The following is an 11,370-nucleotide window of genomic DNA, read 5'->3' as shown; positions in this document are numbered from 1 at the left end:
CAACATCATTTTCTGTACCATTTTGGCAAACAATGTCCATTTTGACCAATACTGCAAAAAGTTAGACAAAAAGTTAGAGTGTATGGGATATTTGTCTACTTCTCTGCTATTCATAGCTGTGTGCGGAATCAAAATATTCCATACGGAACTTACATTACAGCTGTTTTTGAAACTGCATTACTACGTGTTTTTCAAACTTTCCCAAACAACGGTCGTTTTGACCGCTTTCGGAACGTTTTTGAGGAACAAAGTAGCGCAACATAACATCTTCCCCTGCTTCTCTGCTCTTCATAGACGAAGTCGGATTTCAAATCGGGGCTACCAATCTGTAACTATAGCCGTTTTCGTAACCCATCGCCTCTCTTTCTAGTGTCTGTAAATCATGTCAGCAGCAAGGCAATTCATTACTTTCCAAACAACTATCGTTTTGACCACTAAACAAACAGTTAGACAAACATAGTTTGGCTTAAAATCTTCCTCCACTTCTCTGCTTCTCAAAGCGGAAACGCTTTTTAAATTGGGTCTACCTTTCTCGAGGGAGAGCGACTTCAGCAACCCCTCACCTGCTCTTCACTAACTGCTAACTGTGTCAGTACGGATATTCCAAAACGGAACCGTTGGCTAGGATACTCGCTGACGCTGCAGGGCCAAAATCATGAGGAGACACTCCTCCTACACAGTTAAGCTAGCAATGCCTTTCCAATTTCAAAAATTCAGCAACGGTCTCGATCAGTTGTTTGTATAGAATTTTTGATATCTGTTAAACTTTTTCCGTTATCCACTTTCTTGTCCTCTTTTTGTCCTCCATCCACTTTCATTTGATTTCTCAAGATACTGAAGTGCCCCATTGTGACATCATCACTTCCAACTGACATTCTCTGTAAGTGAAATCAAGCAACTTTTGACACAAATCAGCTAATTACTGTACTTTGCAACTACTTAGACAAAATATGTCAAGTTTTCTAGCTTCGTCTACTTCTCTGCTACTCAAATCTGGAGTTTGGAGAAAAAAATGATATTCGCATCAAAAGTTACAGCAGTTTAAGTAACAGCACCAAAATCATTTTCTGTACCATTTTGGCAAACAATGTTCATTTTGACCAATACTGCAAAAAGTTAGACAAAAAGTTAGAGTGTGTGGGATATTTGTCTACTTCTCTGCTATTCATAGCTGTGTGCGGAATCAAAATATTCCATACGGAACTTACGTTACAGCTGTTTTTGAAACTGCATTACTACGTGTTTTTCAAACTTTCCCAAACAACGGTCGTTTTGACCACTTTCGGAACGTTTTTGAGGAAAAAAGTAGCGCAACATAACATCTTCCCCTGCTTCTCTGCTCTTCATAGACGAAGTCGGATTTCAAATCGGGGCTACCAATCTGTAACTATAGCCGTTTTCGTAACCCATCGCCTCTCTTTCAAGTGTCTGTAAATCATGTCAGCAGCAAGGCAATTCATTACTTTCCAAACAACTATCGTTTTGACCACTAAACAAACAGTTAGACAAACATAGTTTGGCTTAAAATCTTCCTCCACTTCTCTGCTTCTCAAAGCAGAAACGCTTTTTAAATTGGGTCTACCTTTCTCGAGGGAGAGCGACTTCAGCAACCCCTCACCTGCTCTTCACTAACAGCTAACTGTGTCAGTACGGATATTCCAAAACGGAACCGTTGGCTAGGATACTCGCTGACGCTGCAGGGCCAAAATCATGAGGAGACACTCCTCCTACACCGTTAATTTAGCAATGCCTTTCCAATTTCAAAAATTCAGCAACGGTCTCGATCGGTTGTTTGTATAGAATTTTTGATATCTGTTAAACTTTTTCCGTTATTCACTTTCTTGTCCTCTTTTTGTCCTCCATCCACTTTCATTTGATTTCTCAAGATACTAAAGTGCCCCATTGTGACATCATCACTTCCAACTGACATTCTCTGTAAGTGAAATCAAGCAACTTTTGACACAAATCAGCTAATTACTGTACTTTGCAACTACTTAGACAAAATATGTCAAGTTTGCTAGCTTCGTCTACTTCTCTGCTACTCAAATCTGGAGTTTGGAGAAAAAAATGATATTCGCATCAAAAGTTACAGCAGTTTAAGTAACAGCACCAAAATCATTTTCTGTACCATTTTGGCAAACAATGTTCATTTTGACCAATACTGCAAAAAGTTAGACAAAAAGTTAGAGTGTGTGGGATATTTGTCTACTTCTCTGCTATTCATAGCTGTGTGCGGAATCAAAATATTCCATACGGAACTTACGTTACAGCTGTTTTTGAAACTGCATTACTACGTGTTTTTCAAACTTTCCCAAACAACGGTCGTTTTGACCACTTTCGGAACGTTTTTGAGGAAAAAAGTAGCGCAACATAACATCTTCCCCTGCTTCTCTGCTCTTCATAGACGAAGTCAGATTTCAAATCGGGGCTACCAATCTGTAACTATAGCCGTTTTCGTAACCCATCGCCTCTCTTTCAAGTGTCTGTAAATCATGTCAGCAGCAAGGCAATTCATTACTTTCCAAACAACTATCGTTTTGACCACTAAACAAACAGTTAGACAAACATAGTTTGTCTTAAAATCTTCCTCCACTTCTCTGCTTCTCAAAGCGGAAACGCTTTTTAAATTGGGTCTACCTTTCTCGAGGGAGAGCGACTTCAGCAACCCCTCACCTGCTCTTCACTAACAGCTAACTGTGTCAGTACGGATATTCCAAAACGGAACCGTTGGCTAGGATACTCGCTGACGCTGCAGGGCCAAAATCATGAGGAGACACTCCTCCTACACCGTTAAGCTAGCAATGCCTTTCCAATTTCAAAAATTCAGCAACGGTCTCGATCGGTTGTTTGTATAGAATTTTTGATATCTGTTAAACTTTTTCCGTTATTCACTTTCTTTTCCTCTTTTTGTCCTCCATCCACTTTCATTTGATTTCTCAAGATACTAAAGTGCCCCATTGTGACATCATCACTTCCAACTGACATTCCCTGTAAGTGAAATCAAGCAACTTTTGACACAAATCAGCTAATTACTGTACTTTGCAACTACTTAGACAAAATATGTCAAGTTTTCTAGCTTCGTCTACTTCTCTGCTACTCAAATCTGGAGTTTGGAGAAAAAAATGATATTCGCATCAAAAGTTACAGCAGTTTAAGTAACAGCACCAACATCATTTTCTGTACCATTTTGGCAAACAATGTCCATTTTGACCAATACTGCAAAAAGTTAGACAAAAAGTTAGAGTGTATGGGATATTTGTCTACTTCTCTGCTATTCATAGCTGTGTGCGGAATCAAAATATTCCATACGGAACTTACATTACAGCTGTTTTTGAAACTGCATTACTACGTGTTTTTCAAACTTTCCCAAACAACGGTCGTTTTGACCACTTTCGGAACGTTTTTGAGGAAAAAAGTAGCGCAACATAACATCTTCCCCTGCTTCTCTGCTCTTCATAGACGAAGTCAGATTTCAAATCGGGGCTACCAATCTGTAACTATAGCCGTTTTCGTAACCCATCGCCTCTCTTTCAAGTGTCTGTAAATCATGTCAGCAGCAAGGCAATTCATTACTTTCCAAACAACTATCGTTTTGACCACTAAACAAACAGTTAGACAAACATAGTTTGGCTTAAAATCTTCCTCCACTTCTCTGCTTCTCAAAGCGGAAACGCTTTTTAAATTGGGTCTACCTTTCTCGAGGGAGAGCGACTTCAGCAACCCCTCACCTGCTCTTCACTAACAGCTAACTGTGTCAGTACGGATATTCCAAAACGGAACCGTTGGCTAGGATACTCGCTGACGCTGCAGGGCCAAAATCATGAGGAGACACTCCTCCTACACCGTTAAGCTAGCAATGCCTTTCTAATTTCAAAAATTCAGCAACGGTCTCGATCGGTTGTTTGTATAGAATTTTTGATATCTGTTAAACTTTTTCCGTTATTCACTTTCTGTCCTCTTTTTGTCCTCCATCCACTTTCATTTGATTTCTCAAGATACTAAAGTGCTCGAGTGTGACATCATCACTTCCAACTGACATTCCCTGTAAGTGAAATCAAGCAACTTTTGACACAAATCAGCTAATTACTGTACTTTGCAACTACTTAGACAAAATATGTCAAGTTTCTAGCTTCGTCTACTTCTCTGCTACTCAAATCTGGAGTTTGGAGAAAAAAAATGATATTCGCATCAAAAGTTACAGCAGTTTAAGTAACAGCACCAACATCATTTTCTGTACCATTTTGGCAAACAATGTCCATTTTGACCAATACTGCAAAAAGTTAGACAAAAAGTTAGAGTGTATGGGATATTTGTCTACTTCTCTGCTATTCATAGCTGTGTGCGGAATCAAAATATTCCATACGGAACTTACGTTACAGCTGTTTTTGAAACTGCATTACTATGTGTTTTTCAAACTTTCCCAAACAACGGTCGTTTTGACCACTTCCAGGAACGTTTTTGAGGAAAAAAGTAGCGCAACATAACATCTTCCCCTGCTTTTCTGCTCTTCATAGACGAAGTCGGATTTCAAATCGGGGCTACCAATCTGTAACTACAGCCGTTTTCGTAACCCATTGCCTCTCTTTCAAGTGTCTGTAAATCATGTCAGCAGCAAGGCAATTCATTACTTTCCAAACAACTATCGTTTTGACCACTAAACAAACAGTTAGACAAACATAGTTTGGCTTAAAATCTTCCTCCACTTCTCTGCTTCTCAAAGCGGAAACGCTTTTTAAATTGGGTCTACCTTTCTCGAGGGAGAGCGACTTCAGCAACCCCTCACCTGCTCTTCACTAACAGCTAACTGTGTCAGTACGGATATTCCAAAACGGAACCGTTGGCTAGGATACTCGCTGACGCTGCAGGGCCAAAATCATGAGGAGACACTCCTCCTACACCGTTAAGCTAGCAATGCCTTTCTAATTTCAAAAATTCAGCAACGGTCTCGATCGGTTGTTTGTATAGAATTTTTGATATCTGTTAAACTTTTTCCGTTATTCACTTTCTGTCCTCTTTTTGTCCTCCATCCACTTTCATTTGATTTCTCAAGATACTAAAGTGCTCGAGTGTGACATCATCACTTCCAACTGACATTCCCTGTAAGTGAAATCAAGCAACTTCTGACACAAATCAGCTAATTACTGTACTTTGCAACTACTTAGACAAAATATGTCAAGTTTTCCAGCTTCGTCTACTTCTCTGCTACTCAAATCTGGAGTTTGGAGAAAAAAATGATATTCGCATCAAAAGTTACAGCAGTTTAAGTAACAGCACCAACATCATTTTCTGTACCATTTTGGCAAACAATGTCCATTTTGACCAATACTGCAAAAAGTTAGACAAAAAGTTAGAGTGTATGGGATATTTGTCTACTTCTCTGCTATTCATAGCTGTGTGCGGAATCAAAATATTCCATACGGAACTTACGTTACAGCTGTTTTTGAAACTGCATTACTATGTGTTTTTCAAACTTTCCCAAACAACGGTCGTTTTGACCACTTTCGGAACGTTTTTGAGGAAAAAAGTAGCGCCACATAACATCTTCCCCTGCTTCTCTGCTCTTCATAGACGAAGTCGGATTTCAAATCGGGGCTACCAATCTGTAACTATAGCCGTTTTCGTAACCCATCGCCTCTCTTTCAAGTGTCTGTAAATCATGTCAGCAGCAAGGCAATTCATTACTTTCCAAACAACTATCGTTTTGACCACTAAACAAACAGTTAGACAAACATAGTTTGGCTTGAAATCTTCCTCCACTTCTCTGCTTCTCAAAGCGGAAACGCTTTTTAAATTGGGTCTACCGTTCTCGAGGGAGAGCGACTTCAGCAACCCCTCACCTGCTCTTCACTAACAGCTAACTGTGTCAGTACGGATATTCCAAAACGGAACCGTTGGCTAGGATACTCGCTGACGCTGCAGGGCCAAAATCATGAGGAGACACTCCTCCTACACCGTTAATTTAGCAATGCCTTTCCAATTTCAAAAATTCAGCAACGGTCTCGATCGGTTGTTTGTATAGAATTTTTGATATCTGTTAAACTTTTTCCGTTATTCACTTTCTTGTCCTCTTTTTGTCCTCCATCCACTTTCATTTGATTTCTCAAGATACTAAAGTGCCCCATTGTGACATCATCACTTCCAACTGACATTCTCTGTAAGTGAAATCAAGCAACTTTTGACACAAATCAGCTAATTACTGTACTTTGCAACTACTTAGACAAAATATGTCAAGTTTTCTAGCTTCGTCTACTTCTCTGCTACTCAAATCTGGAGTTTGGAGAAAAAAATGATATTCGCATCAAAAGTTACAGCAGTTTAAGTAACAGCACCAACATCATTTTCTGTACCATTTTGGCAAACAATGTCCATTTTGACCAATACTGCAAAAAGTTAGACAAAAAGTTAGAGTGTATGGGATATTTGTCTACTTCTCTGCTATTCATAGCTGTGTGCGGAATCAAAATATTCCATACGGAACTTACGATACAGCTGTTTTTGAAACTGCATTACTACGTGTTTTTCAAACTTTCCCAAACAACGGTCGTTTTGACCACTTTCGGAACGTTTTTGAGGAAAAAAGTAGCGCAACATAACATCTTCCCCTGCTTCTCTGCTCTTCATAGACGAAGTCGGATTTCAAATCGGGGCTACCAATCTGTAACTACAGCCGTTTTCGTAACCCATTGCCTCTCTTTCAAGTGTCTGTAAATCATGTCAGCAGCAAGGCAATTCATTACTTTCCAAACAACTATCGTTTTGACCACTAAACAAACAGTTAGACAAACATAGTTTGGCTTAAAATCTTCCTCCACTTCTCTGCTTCTCAAAGCGGAAACGCTTTTTAAATTGGGTCTACCTTTCTCGAGGGAGAGCGACTTCAGCAACCCCTCACCTGCTCTTCACTAACAGCTAACTGTGTCAGTACGGATATTCCAAAACGGAACCGTTGGCTAGGATACTCGCTGACGCTGCAGGGCCAAAATCATGAGGAGACACTCCTCCTACACCGTTAAGCTAGCAATGCCTTTCTAATTTCAAAAATTCAGCAACGGTCTCGATCGGTTGTTTGTATAGAATTTTTGATATCTGTTAAACTTTTTCCGTTATTCACTTTCTGTCCTCTTTTTGTCCTCCATCCACTTTCATTTGATTTCTCAAGATACTAAAGTGCTCGAGTGTGACATCATCACTTCCAACTGACATTCCCTGTAAGTGAAATCAAGCAACTTTTGACACAAATCAGCTAATTACTGTACTTTGCAACTACTTAGACAAAATATGTCAAGTTTCTAGCTTCGTCTACTTCTCTGCTACTCAAATCTGGAGTTTGGAGAAAAAAAATGATATTCGCATCAAAAGTTACAGCAGTTTAAGTAACAGCACCAACATCATTTTCTGTACCATTTTGGCAAACAATGTCCATTTTGACCAATACTGCAAAAAGTTAGACAAAAAGTTAGAGTGTATGGGATATTTGTCTACTTCTCTGCTATTCATAGCTGTGTGCGGAATCAAAATATTCCATACGGAACTTACGTTACAGCTGTTTTTGAAACTGCATTACTATGTGTTTTTCAAACTTTCCCAAACAACGGTCGTTTTGACCACTTCCAGGAACGTTTTTGAGGAAAAAAGTAGCGCAACATAACATCTTCCCCTGCTTTTCTGCTCTTCATAGACGAAGTCGGATTTCAAATCGGGGCTACCAATCTGTAACTACAGCCGTTTTCGTAACCCATTGCCTCTCTTTCAAGTGTCTGTAAATCATGTCAGCAGCAAGGCAATTCATTACTTTCCAAACAACTATCGTTTTGACCACTAAACAAACAGTTAGACAAACATAGTTTGGCTTAAAATCTTCCTCCACTTCTCTGCTTCTCAAAGCGGAAACGCTTTTTAAATTGGGTCTACCTTTCTCGATGGAGAGCGACTTCAGCAACCCCTCACCTGCTCTTCACTAACAGCTAACTGTGTCAGTACGGATATTCCAAAACGGAACCGTTGGCTAGGATACTCGCTGACGCTGCAGGGCCAAAATCATGAGGAGACACTCCTCCTACACCGTTAAGCTAGCAATGCCTTTCTAATTTCAAAAATTCAGCAACGGTCTCGATCGGTTGTTTGTATAGAATTTTTGATATCTGTTAAACTTTTTCCGTTATTCACTTTCTTGTCCTCTTTTTGTCCTCCATCCACTTTCATTTGATTTCTCAAGATACTAAAGTGCCCCATTGTGACATCATCACTTCCAACTGACATTCTCTGTAAGTGAAATCAAGCAACTTTTGACACAAATCAGCTAATTACTGTACTTTGCAACTACTTAGACAAAATATGTCAAGTTTTCTAGCTTCGTCTACTTCTCTGCTACTCAAATCTGGAGTTTGGAGAAAAAAATGATATTCGCATCAAAAGTTACAGCAGTTTAAGTAACAGCACCAACATCATTTTCTGTACCATTTTGGCAAACAATGTCCATTTTGACCAATACTGCAAAAAGTTAGACAAAAAGTTAGAGTGTATGGGATATTTGTCTACTTCTCTGCTATTCATAGCTGTGTGCGGAATCAAAATATTCCATACGGAACTTACGTTACAGCTGTTTTTGAAACTGCATTACTACGTGTTTTTCAAACTTTCCCAAACAACGGTCGTTTTGACCACTTTCGGAACGTTTTTGAGGAAAAAAGTAGCGCAACATAACATCTTCCCCTGCTTCTCTGCTCTTCATAGACGAAGTCGGATTTCAAATCGGGGCTACCAATCTGTAACTATAGCCGTTTTCGTAACCCATCGCCTCTCTTTCAAGTGTCTGTAAATCATGTCAGCAGCAAGGCAATTCATTACTTTCCAAACAACTATCGTTTTGACCACTAAACAAACAGTTAGACAAACATAGTTTGGCTTAAAATCTTCCTCCACTTCTCTGCTTCTCAAAGCGGAAACGCTTTTTAAATTGGGTCTACCGTTCTCGAGGGAGAGCGACTTCAGCAACCCCTCACCTGCTCTTCACTAACAGCTAACTGTGTCAGTACGGATATTCCAAAACGGAACCGTTGGCTAGGATACTCGCTGACGCTGCAGGGCCAAAATCATGAGGAGACACTCCTCCTACACCGTTAATTTAGCAATGCCTTTCCAATTTCAAAAATTCAGCAACGGTCTCGATCGGTTGTTTGTATAGAATTTTTGATATCTGTTAAACTTTTTCCGTTATTCACTTTCTTGTCCTCTTTTTGTCCTCCATCCACTTTCATTTGATTTCTCAAGATACTAAAGTGCCCCATTGTGACATCATCACTTCCAACTGACATTCTCTGTAAGTGAAATCAAGCAACTTTTGACACAAATCAGCTAATTACTGTACTTTGCAACTACTTAGACAAAATATGTCAAGTTTTCTAGCTTCGTCTACTTCTCTGCTACTCAAATCTGGAGTTTGGAGAAAAAAATGATATTCGCATCAAAAGTTACAGCAGTTTAAGTAACAGCACCAACATCATTTTCTGTACCATTTTGGCAAACAATGTCCATTTTGACCAATACTGCAAAAAGTTAGACAAAAAGTTAGAGTGTATGGGACATTTGTCTACTTCTCTGCTATTCATAGCTGTGTGCGGAATCAAAATATTCCATACGGAACTTACGTTACAGCTGTTTTTGAAACTGCATTACTACGTGTTTTTCAAACTTTCCCAAACAACGGTCGTTTTGACCACTTTCGGAACGTTTTTGAGGAAAAAAGTAGCGCAACATAACATCTTCCCCTGCTTCTCTGCTCTTCATAGACGAAGTCGGATTTCAAATCGGGGCTACCAATCTGTAACTATAGCCGTTTTCGTAACCCATCGCCTCTCTTTCTAGTGTCTGTAAATCATGTCAGCAGCAAGGCAATTCATTACTTTCCAAACAACTATCGTTTTGACCACTAAACAAACAGTTAGACAAACATAGTTTGGCTTAAACTCTTCCTCCACTTCTCTGCTTCTCAAGGCGGAAACGCTTTTTAAATTGGGTCTACCGTTCTCGAGGGAGAGCGACTTCAGCAACCCCTCACCTGCTCTTCACTAACAGCTAACTGTGTCAGTACGGATATTCCAAAACGGAACCGTTGGCTAGGATACTCACTGACGCTGCAGGGCCAAAATCATAAGGAGACACTCCTCCTACACCGTTAAGCTAGCAATGCCGTTCCAATTTCAAAAATTCAGCAACGGTCTCGATCGGTTGTTTGTATAGAATTTTTGATATCTGTTAAACTTTTTCCGTTATCCACTTTCTTGTCCTCTTTTTGTCCTCCATCCACTTTCATTTGATTTCTCAAGATACTAAAGTGCCCCATTGTGACATCATCACTTCCAACTGACATTCTCTGTAAGTGAAATCAAGCAACTTTTGACACAAATCAGCTAATTACTGTACTTTGCAATTACTTAGACAAAATATGTCAAGTTTTCTAGCTTCGTCTACTTCTCTGCTACTCAAATCTGGAGTTTGGAGAAAAAAATGATATTCGCATCAAAAGTTACAGCAGTTTAAGTAACAGCACCAACATCATTTTCTGTACCATTTTGGCAAACAATGTCCATTTTGACCAATACTGCAAAAAGTTAGACAAAAAGTTAGAGTGTATGGGACATTTGTCTACTTCTCTGCTATTCATAGCTGTGTGCGGAATCAAAATATTCCATACGGAACTTACGTTACAGCTGTTTTTGAAACTGCATTACTACGTGTTTTTCAAACTTTCCCAAACAACGGTCGTTTTGACCACTTTCGGAACGTTTTTGAGGAAAAAAGTAGCGCAACATAACATCTTCCCCTGCTTCTCTGCTCTTCATAGACGAAGTCGGATTTCAAATCGGGGCTACCAATCTGTAACTATAGCCGTTTTCGTAACCCTTTGCCTCTCTTTCTAGTGTCTGTAAATCATGTCAGCAGCAAGGCAATTCATTACTTTCCAAACAACTATCGTTTTGACCACTAAACAAACAGCTAGACAAACATAGTTTGGCTTAAAATCTTCCTCCACTTCTCTGCTTCTCAAAGCGGAAACGCTTTTTAAATTGGGTCTACCGTTCTCGAGGGAGAGCGACTTCAGCAACCCCTCACCTGCTCTTCACTAACAGCTAACTGTGTCAGTACGGATATTCCAAAACGGAACTGTTGGCTAGGATACTCGCTGACGCTGCAGGGCCAAAATCATGAGGAGACACTCCTCCTACACCGTTAAGCTAGCAATGCCTTTCCAATTTCAAAAATTCAGCAACGGTCTCGATCGGTTGTTTGTATAGAATTTTTGATATCTGTTAAACTTTTTCCGTTATTCACTTTCTTGTCCTCTTTTTGTCCTCCATCCACTTTCATTTG

This window comes from Salvelinus alpinus, chromosome 11 (assembly GCF_045679555.1).
Source record: "Salvelinus alpinus chromosome 11, SLU_Salpinus.1, whole genome shotgun sequence".
Classification (NCBI taxonomy): Eukaryota; Metazoa; Chordata; class Actinopteri; order Salmoniformes; family Salmonidae; genus Salvelinus; species Salvelinus alpinus.
The sequence above is the reverse complement of the archived record's forward strand: the minus strand, read 5'-3'. Positions refer to the sequence as shown.